The sequence below is a fragment of the Prionailurus viverrinus genome, unplaced genomic scaffold (genome assembly GCF_022837055.1).
Source record: "Prionailurus viverrinus isolate Anna unplaced genomic scaffold, UM_Priviv_1.0 scaffold_39, whole genome shotgun sequence".
NCBI classification, from domain to species: Eukaryota; Metazoa; Chordata; class Mammalia; order Carnivora; family Felidae; genus Prionailurus; species Prionailurus viverrinus.
Window position 1 is genome coordinate 2049218 of NW_025927607.1, and position 18029 is coordinate 2067246.

The 18029-nt window shown below is 57.9% G+C and overlaps 1 protein-coding gene across 1 annotated transcript in view; it reads left to right on the top strand.

The window, feature by feature from the left end:
* Positions 1–844: 844 nt before the first annotated feature.
* RAMP1 (receptor activity modifying protein 1) overlaps positions 845–18029 on the top strand; it is a 47470-nt gene continuing 30285 nt past the window's right edge. Inside the window, exon 1 of the mRNA XM_047846624.1 lies at positions 845–933. The gene's annotated coding sequence lies outside the window, so the exon portion shown is untranslated. The remainder of the gene's footprint in view (positions 934–18029) is intronic.

Genomic DNA, 18029 nt, shown 5'->3' on the forward strand with positions numbered 1-18029 from the left:
GTACTCACACCTCTGCGCCGGGAAAATCTCCTTCCCCACGGCGCTCCCGCCCCGCCGTGTACCCCAAGGAGCCCTTCTCTCACCCTCTATAACGAATATGCCCAAGCTTCTTGTCCTCTCCCCGTGTGAGTTCCCCGGGCCGGCAGACGACAAGTCTAATGCCGTCATCTCTCCACTCAAGTTCAGAGTCTGATGAGGCTCCCCAGCCTCGCGTCTGCCTCCCCCCATCCATCCCCAGCAGCAGGTCCGTCGGGGCCGCCTTTCGATCCTCCCGAGAGCCCTGTTCCCTCCGACCCCAGGACCTTTGCGCGTACCTGACGTGTCCCTCCTCCCCTGTGCCCACGCCATTGCTCAAACTGCAGGTCTCAGCATGTATTCCAGTTCCTCACCGTGTGTCCTTTGGGGATTAGTAAGCCCTGGGACTGGCTGTATCCCCCGAGAATCCGAAGTGCCCACACCTTGGGGGAGAGCGAGATGCAGAAAGGAGGTCTTGACCTTTCGCAAAGGAGACCCCCGGGGCAAGAGTGCCCGGAACCTAGGGAGGGGAAGAGGATGGTGCCCGGGTTGAGCCTGAGGTGCCCCGTCTAGAAGACCCTCTCTGGCGTGGAAACGTGTTGGGCGAACACTGCAGGAGAGCCCGCGTGCGCGTCCCAGCGGAGGGTCCCGGGGACCCCGAGCTCGCAGCGCGCGGGGCGGGCTGCTCGCCGCGGCGTCGACCTCCTCCGCGCGCCCGGCCGGCAGGTGCGGGCCGGCCCCGCTGCGCCCCCGCGACCTGCCCGCCCCCGCCCCCAACCCCCTCCGGAGCCGCGGTGGGCGGGGCCAGGAGCGCGCCGCCGCTCCCGGCTCCCGCCCCCGGCGCCTCAGTCCTCCCGGGCGGCTCGGCTCGGCGGCGCGCCATGGCCCGGAGCCTCGGCGGCCTCTGGCTGCTCCTGGGTGAGTAGGGCCGGGGTCCCTCGGGGAAGGTCGGGGGGAGAGGGGCGGCCTGGGGGCCCCGGGAGCTCGCAGGGGCGCGGGCACCTTTCCCGCGCGCGCCCGCGAACTCGCTTCCCCGCACCTGTGCTTGCCGGCCCCGCGCGGGCTTCCGCGTGTTAGCAGGCACCTTGCAGCCTAGGCGCCGGCGCCGGGAACCGGGTCCGCGGCCCATTTATCTAGAAACTAGTTAAAACCGAGAATCTCTGACTGTCTCTCTCATGCAGCACTTGCTGATTTGCAAGTAAACCTCCCTAGGATGTCCTTTGCAAAAATGAGACCAGCCTTCTTCCTCGGGAACGTTTCCAAACCTTCTTGTTGTTGTTTGCTTGTGAACTTGGCACTTCTGTGTGCTAGAAATTCAAAGAGGGACTCTCGGTGAGGAGGCAGAGCATACTCAGCTTTCTGTTTGGGGAGAGATTATAAAACAAACCCAGGGACTAGAGGAACCTGCGCCACAGACTTAGCATAATTTACCTTGAAGTTGTCCTCATGACTTCCCTGTCAATGCTAAGAAACCTTGCTAAACTGCTTTAGCCACTGGACTCACTTCATGTAGTTAGTTACTTTCTAAGAAAATCTAAATACAGGGCACTTAAGCGGAAGAATCCAGCGGCCCGGAGATGCACGGCCGGCAGCTACTGCCCTGGTACTTGTGGTCTTTCCCCAGAACAGGGGATGTTGGTGGGGAGCACCTGAGTGCGAGTCCTGATGAGGGATGACCGCTGCCCTGATTATGTGGGGGGGGGGGGGGGGGGGCAGCAGCTGGGGGCAGTGCGGCTTGTCAGCGGAGGTGGCCCAGGCCACCTGGAGGAGAGGGGCTTAGGGACGCGCAGGAGCCTGGTGGTTGCAGGCTGGCGGAGGAATCTCTCGCATTTATTAAAACCCTTAGCATCTGCTTCCCTGCAATGCAATCTGAAAACTGATCTTGCCTCTTAAAGTGTCTTGGCCGAGGTTCTGTGTAAAGCAAAATCTTACAGTATTATTCTACCCTTTTGTGTTGGGATCCATTTGGCTTGACATGGAACTTACTGTTTCAGTTTCCTAAGAAATGAACGTGTCCCTGCTAACAAGGCAGGAAGCCGGGTCGTGTCTCTTTTCTTTTAAGGCAACTGACTAAATGTCCTCACTGCTGTCCAGAAGCTGCACCCCCTAAAGCCTGTGTAAATAAACACTATTGTCATGATCACATGTAAAGTCTTTCCTTGTTTACCAAGAAAGTAATACATGTTCTGGAAGTTCAAAGTCCTGTAATCTTAACATTATTCTGAGTGGTCTGGCTAATGTTTGTATCTTTATTTTCCAAATAAACGCCGCTTTACGAGGTTATCAGTAAATTAATGTCACCGGAGCCGAGCAGTAATTAGCAGAATTACGGAGCCCACAGTGTTTTCTTCCCAAATTATAGCAGTAGCCAGATCTCCCTTGGTGATGCAGATTTTGCTACCCAAAATAGCAATGTGGAATTTCTTTCTTTCTTTTTTTTTTTTAAGTATGCTAGTCCATAGGCTCAAGAACTTAACCGTAACAGTTTTATAACCAAGCTGTTGTAAGCCTGGACTTGGTGTATACGCTCGTGTTTACAGAAGACTGGTATGACCGCATGCATTTTGTAAATTTTAAGTATAGCCACTGAAAAGTTTTTCATCAATCGGAAGAGAAGGACGTTTCCAGAGGAGCCAGGAGCCAGGGTTATTCTGGGATGGCTGTGTTTGTTGGAAACCCCTGTATCTGTGAGCCCGCCCTCACCCGGTGTGCTGGCTGATGCCGTCTTCAGTGACATGCTTGTCTGTCACCTGACCTGGGAAGCAGGTGCCCTCCCTGGTGTGCAGGGAGGCGGGGGTGGGGGGGCGCTTTGAGGGTTTTCTTGCAAGGCTGCCGTATTTATTGAAATATATGACTCGATGTAAATACACGTATAAATGTTTGGGACCGACTGGGATGTCGCAGGAAATACAATAAATGTGTCTACTTTAGATTGTGGTGCTGGTTTCAGTCTGGAGACAGTTCTAACCCTGGAATCCAAAGCTGAAGGATTCTTGTTTGCTAATCAACTCGGCGTGTTTGTTTACTCTCCCTGGGTATTTAACCGCAGGGAGAGAAATTTCTGGATTTTTGTCTCCCTCCCGTAGGCACGTTACGGTCAGGCCCAGGCCAGAGCTGTTGAGAGAGCTTGTACCCACACTGCAAGTCGTAGTGAGCCTCCTGCCAAGGGAATGTTTTCGGTGGAGTCCTTCCTTATGGCAAATAGCTGGTTCTGTTCCTCCAGATTCCAACCCCCCCACACCCCCCCCACCCCCCCCCCCCCCCGCCACCGCCCGGAATGAGCCGATTCTACAGCTTCTCCTCAGTTAAAATGTGGGTCTGGCAGAGCATGTGATGTGGTTGCCGCTTGTGGTGTGAATGCCAGCGCTGAGCCCCCAAGAGTGGAGCCCCCAGGTTTGGCTGCCAGCGTCCCCAGGCCTGGGGTGGGCAGAGCCCTTCCTTCCCGAGGCCAGGCCCACCCGGCATGGGGGGGCTCTCCCCTCTCTGGGCCCCGACTCAGGCCTGTCCGCCAGGGTTGCCTCAGGGAGGGCAGGGGACCCTGGCTGCTGGAGCCATGGGAAAAGTGGGCTCCCTCCCCTCGGTTGGATCTCCGAGCCCGGCTGTCACATCCCATCCTGTGAGCTGCGGGTGGGGGGACCATGACAACACAGACGGACAGGTGCCTGCTGCACGGCAGGCAGCAGTGAGCTCTGAGGGCTTGGAAACCCCGCCGGGAGCCTCTTCTCTCCCAGGCCTCAGGGAAGGCATCCTGAGGGTGTGTGGCAGGGAGGAGGAGAGCAGGAGTGGGAAGGGGAGAGGGGAGCCGGGTGGAGGAGGCCCCGTGCCCGCCTGCCTCTGCACGCCAGAGAGACAGGTGATGCTGAGAGAGGGAATGCCCGCCCCCCTCACACACAGAGCCCCCCCGGTGAGGTGGCCTGGTCACCAGACCTGCCTCCCTCCGTGACAGGATGACCCCCGCCGCTGAGTGACGTTCTGGAGAACTCACGGGCTCTCAGTGAGGACGGTTATGTCAGCACAGCAGCCCAGGAGGGCTCCCGACCTAAACAGGACCGTATTCATGTTAACATAATGAGGTGATTGTTGTCCGTGGAGAAGATTTTTTTCCCCCGAAGATTGTTTTATTTCAGTATTTTCCTTGCCACGGAAAGACCTCACTTCCATCATCATCTGAAGCATGTAAGCACCGCCCCCCTGGGAGCGCCCCCCACCCCCACCCGGAGACGCACCAACCAGGCCGTGGGGGGCAGAGGCCTCGCTTCCTTTGTTCCTCATCAAGCCTCGAGCTGCCTCCTTTATTTGGTCCTCTGATGCCGCCCTCCCTGCCATGGGCGGTCCCCACAGTGGATTCTGGGACCTCTCCCGCCTGGCCTTGCTTGCCCCCTGCCCCCCAGCTGCACGGCCCCCCTTCCAGATGTCTGCCTGCCTCTGGGAAGCCTTCCCCGGCTGCCCCTCCCGCCACCCCTGGGGTGGGCAACCATCTTCCCACCGGGTCACTCACAGGGGCTGGGGTGCAGGGGACCTGGCTAGCACCCACCGTGCTCTCCCGGGCTCTGCACCTCCTGTGCCCACAAGGCCCACCAGGAAGGAGTCTTCCTGAGCCACACGTGCCTGGGAGGGCAAAAGGCAGCAATTGGCCCAGGGAAAGAATTGCATACCGATGACCGCCATATTGTCACATACTCTGACCCGTGATCAACTAGAATTCAAGCAGTTCACGTATCACGAAGCAAAACCGCATGTCACAGAGGGAAGAGGTCCAGAAGGCATAATCACTTAAACAGAAACCTGGTGACACTGATACCCAAGGTTGGCTTTCTCTGTGTGTGTGTGTGTGTGTGTGTGTGTGTTTATTGCCTCTAGAAGATTCCATGGGTGGGATGGTCAGAGGAAAGATGGCTGCTGGCTGGGTAGGTGGACAGATAGGAGAGCGAAACCGTTTCTCCCGGAAACTCCTATGTGCCCTGTAGCTCAAGTAGGTCGTGTTGTGTCATGACAGGAAAGGGGTTCTAGTAGGTAGCCCACTGCTGGAGGCTGCCCTGTTCAGCTTTGGACAGCCCCTCACCCCCGCAAGAATGGCCCAGCACCAACGTCTATGGGGCCGAGGCTGAGAAGCCCTTCCGTGCAAACACATAAACAGTGCTCTTTGCGCGAAAGGAAATAAGCCACGGGGGTAGAGCTGGAGGTGGGGGCCCTTCTCCCGAGCCCTGAGCGGTTTTGGAAGAGCCCTCCAGATCCCCAGGGTGGTTATGCAGAGGCCTGAATCTTGGAACTTTCCGGAAGCCTTGACGGTTGAAGTGTGGCGAGAGGAGGGCTTTGAGCAAGGCGGGCGCTCGAGGCGGACCCGAGCCTGTGGGCCAGGGTGAGCCGTCCAGATTTCATCCCAGGGCAGTGGGGAAGCCTGAAGCGTGTTTAGTGGTTTGGGAGAGCCGTGGGCTGCTGTGCTTCGGCGGGTTGGAGGCAGGGACCGGCAAGGGCTGGAGCGATGGGGGTGCAGCCAGGGGTTTGAGGTGGCAGGAGTGAGGGACGCGCCGTGGGTTTGGGTGTGGGCCGCAAGGAAGCAGGGAGGCATCGGGAGCCGCCGGGCGCCTGGCAGAGGCGGCGGGTGGGGGTCCACCGCGGGGCTGGCGGGGAGGACGCATGGCCCCCACTTAAATTCAGACTGCAGATAAACGACCGACCGTTTTAGTATAAGCCTGTCTCGTGCCATACTTCTAAATACTCATGCTTAGCTGACATTCACATTTACTTGGACGTCCTGTATTTTTATTTGCTGAAGCTGGGAGCCCCAGTCACAGCAGCCACGTTGGGCTAGCTGTCCCCCTTGGACAGTAAGGGACAATGGCAGGTAGGCCGGTGTCTACACAAGCGCAGGGCCCAGAAGAGAGGTACGGCCGGGAGAGACATCTGGGGGTAACATCACAGTCGGGAAGGTGTGCGAAGCACAGACAGAAGGGATGAAGACGGGTGCTGGCCGGGGACTAGCAGTCAAGGCCACGGAGAGGAGACAGATGTGGCTGCAGGGTGCCACTGGGCACTTTGACAGGGGCAGCATCCGTGGGGCCCCTGAGAGAGGGGTCAGCCGGGGTCAGCCAGAGAGCCTGCCGACCTCAGGTTCCCTCTGGGGCGCCCTGGTTTTAAATATGCAGATCTCTGGTCCACCTGGGCCGTCTGCCCATTTTCTAGCTAAGTGGCTATTGGGGTTTGAATGGCAGTTGCTCTGATTTATTGACTGATCGGGGAGGATTCACATCAAGACCAGCCGCACTCAGTACCTCCCCCCTCCAGCAGGACCCCGTTTCCCCCGAGGGTTCTAGCGATTACTGCAAACGGGCTCCCCTCCCCTATTTATGTTCTAACTGGCCGCTGCTGTCCTCTAGGCTCCTCGTACGTTTGTGGTGTGGTTGGTTGGCCTCTCTCCCCGCCCTCGGTGTCTGGCAGGGCTGTCTTCTGGCTTTGTTTCCGTCCTTCTCCGCCTTGACTTTTTCAGACACGTCATGAGATCGTCTCGGGGACCCTTCACTTTGTTTTCTGCTCCCACTGGCTGGGACGGTGTCTCTTCCGCCAGCAGCGTCCCAAACCTTCGGTCTTTCTCCTTCGGGAGCAAGATGCTTTTTATGTCATGTTATCTCAGCTGGGTGAGCGGGGGAGGAAGGAAGGAGAACGAGCCTTCTTTCCATGTGTGAGCTCTGTTTTCTTGATGTGAAGGAAGAACCACTAACTGCAACCACACTAACAGCGGGAGGAGTTGGGAGCTCTCTGTGGCGGGGGGGGGGGGGGGGGGGGGCTGCTGGCGCCACGGAGAGGGGGGCACAGGTGGAGAGGAGGTCTGCCATGCGAGTCTCGAGCCTTTCTGGGACAAACGGGGTCTCCCCAGGTGCCCGCGCAGACCCAGGAGTCTGCCGACCGCTGCTTGTCTTGTGTTTTGCTCCGTCATCGCTAGGTCAGGTGGCTTCGGTGCGTGGCGTTAGTGGCACTGGGTTCTCTTCCCAAAAGAAGTGCGAGAACTTCCATCCCTTCCGTCTGTATCGGGGCAGTTTGCGAGGCGCGAATGAGAGACATCCCCCAAGAGCTGAGGACCCCCATTTCCACCCCAGAAAACCATCTGGGTGGAGCCCCTTCGGGGCTGAAGAGAGCAGACTCTCATGGGTACGGGTCCGCCTGGGTTTCCTATTTCTCACGGCAAGGACCCTGTGTCACATTTTCTGTGAACTTGTCCATTTTATCCAACGTGTAACGATACAGACAATTGTCTTATTTTTCTACTTGTGCCTGTGGACATTTGCCCTTTTTCGGCCCGATTCGCGAACTGAGGGTTTCGCGTTGTTCCTTGACGGACGTGGACACGCTGGATCTCTGTCATCTGTCCCCCAGCCCCACCCCCAGCAGACCAGTTCTTTCTCCTCAAATGCTGAACCCGTTTGCTTTTCTTCTTAGCAGTGAAACTTGTCCAGTCCATTCTCTGCTGGGCCTCTTGGCCGCCTTCCCCAAGTGTCTGTCTTGTGGCCGTTGTTAACATTTTCTAGATTTTCCGTGTGTGTGGCTTCAGTTTCTTCCTTAGCCTCTGAATTCTTTGGAAGCAAGTTTTTTAAAAATCTCAACTGCTCAGATTTTTTGGTTTCTGTTTCAGATTCTGCGTCTCCTTCTCTCCCTGACCCTCCACCATTCATGCTCTGTCTCTGTCTCAAAACTAAATAAACGTTAAAAATAAAAAAATACATAACATAAGATTTACCACCTTACCCGTGTAAAGGTTCTGTGGCACAAAGTACGTTCACGTTGTCGGGCAGCCATCCTCATCATCCATCTCCAGAACTTTCTCGTCTCCCCAGACTGTAACTCTGCCATTAAACGCTAACTCTTCATAAACACGAACACCCCCTGCCCCACCCCCGCCATCTACTTTCTGTCCCTAGGAATGTGTACTTCACAGGAGCGAACTCATACAGTACTGTCTTTTTGTGGCTGGCTTGTTTCACTGAGCCTGATATCTTTGGGATTCACCCACCAGCAGCATATGGCAGGATTTCCTTCCTTTTCCAGGCTGAATTAGGGCGCCTGGGTGGCTCAGTCAATTAAGTGTCCCACTTCGGCTCAGGTCATGATCTTGCGGCTCATGAGTTCGAGCCCCGCGTCGGGCTCTGGGCCGACAGCTCGGAGCCTGGAGCCTGCTTCCGATTCTGTGTCTCCCTCTCTCTCTCTGCCCCTCTCCCGCTTGTTCTCTCTCTCTCTCTCTTTCTCTCTCTCAAATATTTTTAAAAAAAAAAAAAGTATAGATAGGCTGCGTTTTTATCTGTTCATCTGTTGGACACCTGTGTGGCTCCCGGCGTCTGACTGTCACGAGTCGTGCCGCTGTGAACACGCGTGTGCACGTATCTGTTCGAGACCCTGCTTTCACATCTTTTGTGTGTCTGCCTGGAAGTGGGGTTGCTGCCTCAGATGGTAGTTCTGTGTTTACTCTACTTTCCCAGAACTGCCATGCTGGTTCCCACGGCAAGGGCACCATTTTGCATTCCGTCAGCAATGCTCAAGCGTTCCAGCTTGTCCACATGCTCACCAACACGTGTCGTTTTCTGGTTTTCTGAACGTAGCCATCCTGGCAGGTGCAAGGTGCCCGTCACTGCTTTCCAGGTGGAATTTAACTCTGTCAGCGATGATACTCTGGTTTATCAGTTTTTAGTCTGACGTTGTCTGACTCCACTGCCCGGTCTTTGGGTGTTATTCTGTGTCGGTTAGGTTTCGGGCCCGCTTTAGCATCCCATTTTCTCATGGATGGGGGGGACACGTGAACAGGTGCCCCCACGTCTAGCACAGAGCAGGCACTTCTGGCGGGGAGGGAAGGAGGGAGGCGGGGTCTCTGGGCCAGAGCAAGGGGATGGTGGGCTAGTCTGCCAGGAGGATCCTGGTCAGGTGACAAGCAGAGAACCTGCTTGATAAAGGCGTCATTGGAGAAACTGCTGTTTGAATGGCGAATGAAACGGGGCTGCGGCCTAGAGGACTTTTCCTTTCTCCCTTGACTGGCTTCTCAGAGAAGAGCCGGGGCTGGGGATTCCTCCTGCTGGGGATGGAGAGTCTTTTGGGGGGCAGACGGGACCCCTGGAGGGCAGTCAGTGTGTTCGGAGGGAAGCACAGCAGTGGCGACATGCCCAGAGACCACGTGGGGAATGCCGGAAAGGACCGCGGCAACCACACAGGGGCTGGCACTGGGGCCTCCTGCCCGCTGGGGACAGGGCTTGGTGACTGAAGGGCCTGGTCCGGGGGAGCCAGAGAAACCAGCCATGAGGGAGGCAGGAGCAGGTGCTCCGAGAGGCCGGGAGCTCCTCCCTCAGGGCCTGGGCACCTCAACCTCTAGAACACTTGTCTCCAGGCCTTCCTGGTCCCGCCCCGTCGGTGCCATCCTGAGACCACCTCCCCCAGGGAGCCCCCTGCACTGTGGTTTATTTGTAAATCGAACACCTGCGCCAGTGCCCTGCGTTGTCATTAAACACACACCAAATAGCCTTCTTTGACAGGTGAGCTCTGAAAATTGGTTTATAAAATCACAGAATTCCTTTTGCCCTCCTCTGGTGGTACCACAAGTCCCTTCAGGATGCCAGTGATGGCCGTGGGATTGAGTCTGGGTGCCGGCCCCTCCAGGACTCCGAGGGCCCCTCTGGGCCGTCTGTCCTCACCTTGACCTCTCCGCTAGTGCCCCTCTGTGGGAGCGGTCCTCCCAGTGAGGGGGGGGGGGGGAGGCCTGCACCTGCTTCCCTCGGCACTGCACGCCGCCAGGCATCGCTATCGGTGGCTGGGTGGCCATCCATCGCGAGCAAGACCCCTCTCGACCGCTCGTGGGGAGGATGGCCCCGAGGAAGCCGGCCTGCAGAGATGCCTCCCTTCAAAACTCCTGTGGACGTCGGTCATCCACAGGCTTTGGGGCCGCCTTAGGGGTCCCTGGCACTGAGCTGGCCAGCCTCACTGTCTCTCCCAGGTGTCCTGAGAGGAGCAAGTCAAGGATTGCCTCCTGGCTGCACCACTCCTGGGCTGTGTGACTCTGGGCAGGTCTCTTAACCTCTCTGAGCCCCCACTGTCTCCATCTGTTAAGAAAACCTGCCGTACTGGTTATTTGCAAGGATTAACTAGACCGATGCCTGTAGAGGGCTTAGGACAGGACTTGGCCACTTGAGGCGTGGTTGTCGCCACCCTGGGCGGGCGTCCCCAGCGCGCAGCCATCCCCAGCGTGAGCCGTGGGAGGAGAACCACTTCTGGAAGTGGCGCGTAACGGACCTAGAGCCGGGCCTTCTTTCTACCCATGATGCCCAGCTTGCTTCCAAAAAAAATACAGATGGTGGCTCTTGGCGGAGACACAGATATCCTCAGGCGCCCAAATGTGACATGGTATCGTGTCCCCCAGCACCAGCACCCTCTACAAGAGGTGAAAGAACAGTATTTAAAAGGAGAGACGAGAAGACCATCTCCTAAGACCCAAGGCACTCTGAGCTTTCTAGAAGCCAGAAGAGGCCTGAGAAGGGAAGTGGGCCGTCACCGGCGAGGAGTGCGAGGTGTCCCAGCGCATTCACACCTTCGCTTTCCGTGCCGTCGGCCCCCGAGCTCCCCAGAAGCCGCTGCAGGTGGACACCGTGTTCGGGGAGGTGCAGGCCCCGAGCTCCTGCATTCGGCTCAGGACCGGGTCCTCCCGGCAGCCGCCCCGGGGTCAGAGGAGGGCTGTGCACTGGGCAGCCAGGAAGGGATGGCTCGTGGGGCCTTGACGCCCGAGTAGGGAGTTTTTACTGGACACACGAGAGGTTTAATCTCTTTTTCGGTGGGTTGTCATCTTGGTTTTTGTTTTCATTTGTCAGAATAGGCTGACGGATGAGGGCAGCGTGTTCAAACCAAGTTCCGAGTACGTCATTCCCTGGGGCACTCGGTGACAGGCCAGGCATGTAGCGTCCTGGGGATTTGGCTCCCGAGGGGGTATCCTGGGGAAGTGGGTGGCTCTCCCTGCTGGCACCACTGTAGCGGGGGCCTGCGGAGTGAGGATCTTCCCGATGGTGATTAGAAGATCTGGAAAGAGCAAAGAGGTAACATTTTACCAATCGTATGTTTTTGTGGGATTTTTAAACTGTTTTTTAAGTTTATTTATTTTGAGAGAGAGAGAGAGAGAGAGAGCGAGCAGGGGAGGGACGGAGAGAGAATCCCAAGCAGGCTCTACGTCGTCAGCATGGAGCCTGACCTGGGGCTCGATCCGATCTCACAAACCGTGAGATCATGACCTGGGCCGAGATCAAGAGTGGGACACTTAACTGAGCCACCCGGGCACCCCTGCACTTAGTATTTTTAAACAGTTGCACTGAGGTGTAACTGACCTAGAGTAAACTGAATATGTTTGAAGTGCACAATTTGGAAGGTTCGGACATACCTTCGGACTCAAGACAGTGAGCCCCTGAAAGTGTCCTGGCCCCTCCCAGTCTCCCCCTCCTGCGCCTCCCATGTCCTTCCCCACCATCACCCCTACAGGCCACTGGGTTCAGGCCTCCAGTGTCCTGTGAGTTGCTAAGGGAGGCTCATGTCGAAAACCCCACCAAGGTGGGCTGTTCATTTTGAAGTGGGATCGCTTCCATGAAAACACGTCCTCTGGAAAGCATTAGCCCACCTGGTGCAGGAGGTTCCCATTTCACAGACAGAGAAACTGAGGCCCAAGAGGTGAAGAAGCCTGCCCGGGCCCCAAGCGAGGCCTCCTCTATCTGGGGTCTCTGGAGGCTCGCAGGCTGCACTCCCCCTTCCCCCACTCACGGGCACCTCTGGGGGGTCTGTACTTCAGCCTCCAGCCGGGTCACCCTGCAGGAAGGCCTCCCTGCAGCTGCCCCTCCCCCAGCCCACCCCCCCCACCCACCCTTCACCCCAGCCGCCCCCCGACTGCAGCTCTGGAGGACGGTGTGGGCTCTCGGGTTCTCCCTCTGCAAATAGGAAATCAGCCAGAGCAGGATGGGCCCTTCCTGCCAGATCCGCAGGCACAGACCAGGGACCCGCAAAACGGGACATATCGGGTTCACATGCTGGGCCCCTTGTGTCTCATTGGAAAACCTGATATTGAAGGTCTCTCAATGCACCTGTCCTGCAGCCCTGAAGCCCAGGGTCCCCCAGGGGAGCCCGGCCTCCCTGTCTTTCCGGCCCCCGGTCACCTTGCCTGAGGGTCCCGCTGCCCTTGTGTGGCCACCATTGCTGCTCAGGTCAGGGGCGTTTTCCGCTGTGGAGAGAGGGAGCTCGTTCTTGGAATTCTCCCTAAAAGGACACCTAATTCTTGACGAACGCACATGCCAGGGAAGGCTGCTGTCCTGACACGCCGAGGACGGAATGCTATCTGCTCACGGCCTCCGCACACGGCCTTTTAAAGACAGAGTTACGAGTGATTTCGTTCGCAACCACACAGGAACAGAACCCATCTGGCCCCAAACAGCGGGGTTTAAAACTTCTGGCAGTTTTAGTCAGTTAAAACGGTAAGGTACTCTCTCTCCAAGGAAAGAAACCCCATGAGGCTTGTTTAAGAAAAAGGGGTGCCTGGGTGGCTCAGTGGGTCAAGCGTCCTGACTCGGCTCAGGTTTGTGGGTTCGAGCCTCCTGTCGGGCTCTGCGCTGACAGCACGGAGCCTGCTTGGGATTCTCTCTCTCTCTCTCTCCCAAAATAAATAAATAAACATTAAAAGAAGAAGAAAGAAAACCACCTCAAACCAGGCACCTGGGCGGCTCAGTCAGTGCAGCCCCTCCGTCCTGTTAGTGTCTCTGTCCCCGATTCCTCAGGTGCTCCCCAGGAGCCCCCTGGGGTTTCTGTCACCCGTGGCCGAGCATCCTGACTGAGAAGCACGTTCATCTTTGCCCTGAATCTGACCCTTCCCGCACAGGAGGGGAGCCCACGATGGAAGCGCCCTAGCTTCCCTCTCACAACACCCGCTGACCCTCTGGTCAGCCAGTGTCACTGTCCCAACGACAGAGGACAGGATGTTAACGTGCACGCACGTCAGAGAGGGTGGGGAGAGGCGGGGCAGCAGATACTGTTCTGAGAAAACAGAGCTGCTCCAGCCCCCAAATGAGGCTGAGGAAGTGGCCAGGGGAAACGGCTGGGGACAGCTGGGACCTCTCGGAGGAGGAGGACACAGCCACGGACAGGCCACGCTTGGGAAAGGCGTCTGTTCCCAGTGGGGAGATAGGCAGGGTGCTGGGGGCAGCGAGGGCTGGGGACAGAGGGGGTGACTCTTGGAATGAGGCTGGATGGGCACCTTGGAATTCCTTCCAGAAGCTGGTGTCCTAGCACCCCTGAGCTACCTGTGAGCCCCCAGCACCTCTCTGTCCACGGCCAGCGGGCTTTCTCAGGGGTACCCTCGCCGTGCTCGCGTGGGATCCGTGGGGGCACCCGCCGGGGCTGTTGGGAAGTGGCAGGACAGAGGGGTGGGGGGCTCCTGAGGGCAGGACTCCTGAGGGCTCCCAGAGAGCCCCAGGGATGTGCTGTGGCCTCCTGGCCTCCACTGGCACGCGCCCCGGCGGGGGGGGCCCTCCTTCCCGGAGCATCGAGGGAGGCCTGGACTGGCCCGCACGTGGGTCCTGGCCTCGGGAGACCCTCCGAGGAGCTTTCCCCACGTGCCATCCTTTTACCCCCACCCTGCCCGCTGGCCTTACTCCCAGCTTCTCCGGCTAACACCCCGGGAGCCTTCCGGGGTGTCCTGCCCACCCTGATGAGACCCTGCCCACGGGACGCCCTCCAGGAAGCGGACACAGGGATGGCCGCGGCTCAGACTTCTGCTGCCTGGCCTCCCCTCTTACCTCTGCCTTCGTGGGGTTTGTTGTGTGTTTTGTTCGGGTTTAATTTTTCTTCGCTGCTCTGAATGTCGCTTTGTCAGCTTTGACCCACTCTATGATGTGTGCAGCCTGGGGCCTGTCACGTAATTAGTTCAGTGGCTGAGTTCTCTCTCCCACGCCCGTCTCACGTTCTGGGCGGAATCGGTGGGGGCTCGGGGGGTCTTCAGATAAACCCTCTGAAAGAGCGTGGAGCGCCCGTGGATGCCTCTGGGGGCGCCTTGCCGTATCTCTTCCTGGGACCCACAGGGTATCAGTCCCCTCTGACCACAGTCCTCCCCTGACCCTGAGTCTCTGACTCTGCAGGGGCACGTTGTGTGTGGGTGCACACTTGTGGCTGGACACCTGTCCCCTTCCCGAGAGCTCTTGTTGCCTTGAGGGGGACAGCTCTTGCCCACTTTGAGACATCCTAGCCTCTCTTCCAGGAGCACAGGCCCTGACCAGCCTCCCAGTACCTGGGACTCTGGGAGGGCCAGGGGGAGGTCCACCCGAGGGGGACTTCAGGGCATTGCTGTCAGTGCTCCCAGGTGGCCTCCAGGGCTGGCCTGCCCTCCAGCTCCTCAGTGTCAGTCTCCTCTTCACTCATGTTTAAGGCTGCAGTCAGCTCTGTTACCTTACCCAAGACTGTTCTTTACCGCTTCCTCTCCCAGTTTGACACCTTACTCTGTGAGCCAGCTGTCACCTCTGCCAGGGCTTCAGCTTCCATTCAACACTCCATTCTAGCACAGCTGTGGGCTGGGTCCTATCTATCCACCTACCCACCCATCCATCCATCCGTTCATCCATCCACCACCCACCCACCCATCCATCCATCTACCCACCCATCCACCCACCCATCTGTCCATCCACCCACCCCATCTATCTACCCACCCATCTGTCCATCCATTCATCCATCCATCACCCACCCATGCATCCATTCATCCATCCATCCATCCATCCATTCAACTGTCTATCCACCCACCACACCCACCCATCTACTCACCACCTGTCCATCCATCCACCCAACTAGCTTCCACCCATCTGTCCATCCAATCATCCATCTATGCACCCACCCACCCATGCATCCATTCATCTATCTACCCATCCACCCATCCATCCGTCCATGCACCCATCCATATCATCCATCCACCTATCCACCACCCCATCCAATCCATCCATCCATCCCACCCACCCACCCACCAGCCAGTCAGTCATTCATCTATCCACCCACTCATCCATCCACCCACCCACCTGTCCATCTACCCACTCCCATCCATCTACCCACCCATCTGTGCATCCAATCATCCACCCATCCACCCACTCCTCCATCCATCCACCCACCTATCCATTCGTCCATCCATCCATCCATCCATCCAACTGTATATCCACCCACCCATCCACTCACCACCTGTCCATCCACCCACCCATCTAGCTTCCCACCCATCTGTCCATCCAATCATCCATCTATGCACCCACCCACCCACCCATGCATCCATCCATCCATCCATCCATCCACCCACTCATCATCCATCCACCCTCCCAGCCATATGTCCATCCCATCCAACCAATCATCCACTCATCCATCCACCCACCTGTTCATCCACCCCACCCACCCATCCATCCATCTACCCACCCATCCATCCACCCACCCATCCATTCATCTGTTCATCCATCCACCACCCACCCACCCACCCATCCATCTACCCACCCATCCACCCACCCATCTGTCCATCCAATCATCCATCCTATCCACCCACCCATCCATTTGTCCTCATCCATCCATTCAACTGTCTGTCCACCCACCCACCCACCCATCCACTCACCACCTTTCCATCCATCCACCCATCTAGCTTCCCACCCATCTGTCCATCCAATCATCCATCTACGCACCTACCCACCCCACCCATGCATCCGTTCATCCATCCACCCACTCATCCATCCATCCACCCTCCCAGCCTTATGTCCATCCATCCAACCAATCATCCACTCATCCATCCACCCACCTGTTAATCCACCTACCCATCCATCCATCTACCCACCCATCCACCCACCCCCTCCCATCCACCCACCCATCCATTCATCTGTTCATCCATCCACCACCCACCCACCCACCCCATCCATCTACCCACCTATCCACCCACCCATCTGTCCATCCAATCATCCATCTATGCACCTTACCCACCCACCCACGCATGCATTCATCTATCCACCCACTTCAGTCCGTCCATCCACCCTCCCAGCCATATGTCCATCCATCCAACCAATCATCCACTCATCCATCCACCCACCTGTGCATCCACCCACCCATCCACCCATTCGTCTGTCTACCCAGCCATGTACCCACCAGGAACACCCATCCAGGAACTCTCCATTGAGCCCCCTGAAGCTGCAGTCTGAAATGCACTTCACAGCCTGCTGTCATGACCCCCATCTATGACCCCCAACACCTCTCTTCATCTTCTGCCCTCTCCCCCAGGTCTGCAGTGAAAGAGAGGTCAGGCCCTCCACTATATTGCCCAGCTTCCTGCCTAGTCCCCAACACCTTGGGACTGGGCATTAGCTGAGCTTCAGTCAAACCTACACCTCTTCTGGTGCTGGGTCCTTAAGGCTGGTTCTGAGCCCCAAAGCCTCGGTTTCCCGTCTAGTAAGTTGATGATCACAGTAGGACCTGCCTCCAAGATATCTGTGGGTGTGAAGAGCGTGGGCAGTGCTGTGCATTGTAGAGGCCAGAGGACCGTTTCCTTGCATTTTATTCTTGGAAGACGGAGGCAGAGGGGGCAGGTGTCTGAGGGGGCCGTGGGGCGAGCCCACTCAAGTTACACACCTCCTTCTAGGCCATGTTTCAGAGTCAGGGACCCCAGAACTCCATACCCAGTGTACCTGCCCTGAGGGCTGCCGGCCTCTCCTCGGGTGGGCTCTTCCTCCCACCTGCGGCCTTATGGGCTGCAAGGGGTCAGCTGAGTGTCCACACGTGTCCATGAGGCCCAGCAAGGAGTCCAAGAATTCCTAGTACAACCCTGGCTTCCCAGCTGCGGTCTCCATCCAGGGATTTGGCAAAGCCGTGATGGTAGGGGTGGGGCTGGGGTGCCCTGTGGGCAGAGGGCCAACATTGCCTGGGGGGCAGTAGGTGGGCTGGGCCTCAAAGAGGGAATGTGAAGGACCTCCCACCCTGGCCCTGCACTGCTCCCTAGGGAGGCGGAGAAAGCAGATGTCCAGCGTGGAGAGGAAGAGGAGGGAGGCCTAGGGGTGGGGACCCAGGGGACAGTCTTCCCCACCTGCCCAGCAGCCACCAGAGCCAGTTGTGGGCTTAGGGGGGACGAAGGAATTTTGATCTGGGCAGTGCATTCCCCTTAACTTTTTACTTTCGAGCTCATATTTATTAAGCGGGAGGGTAAAACACATTTCACGTCACAGTTTGTCAGCCTGGTTTGTAACTGTTAAGCATCCAGACATAGGGGATGGGAGCAGGGAGCTCCTTGCAGCCAGTAGGCTGTTCCTGGGGCCAAGGGCTGCAGCCTGGACCCCACATTCTGGCCCACGTAGGCCAGAGGCCTGGTGGCATTGAGGGGAGGAGCCTGTGTCTGGTCCTGGGGTCCTCAGTTTGCACATGTATGAAGTGGGGGTGTGGGGAAGTGCATCAGGGGTTGGTGCGAGGGATGGAGTGTGCATGAGCATCAGACCCAGGCCCGTGCTGCTTGTGACGGTCAGTCCTGGCCTTGTCCCCACGGAGCCACTGGGAGGCGCTGTCAGACCCACTGTCAGCAGGCAGGGACCTTGCTGGTTCTGCGGTGATGGGATGAGCCACAGCTCCCTCTCCAGGGATTATGTGGAAGTGGGTTCTGGGATGGGTGTGCAGGGGAAGACAGGGGAGGATGTGGGGGGGGGAGGCAGGGGAGGGTATGGGGGGGAGGCAGGGGAGGGTGTGCAGTGTGTGGGGGGAGGCAGGGGAGGTGTGCGGTGTGGAGGGAGGCAGGTGAGGGTGAGGGCGGAAGGCAGGGAACCTAGGACCTGGAACCTGGAACCTAGTTCCCTCAGTCCCCGTGGTCAGCTGAGGGGGAGGGGGAGGCAGGGAGGGGGAGGGGGAAGGGTTGGGAGGGTATGGGGGGAGGGGGAGGCAGGGGAGGGTGTGCAGGAAGGCAGGGGAGGGTGTGTGGTGGTGGGGGAGACAGGGGAAGGTGAGGGAGAAGGCAGGGAGGGTGTGCGGTGGGGGGG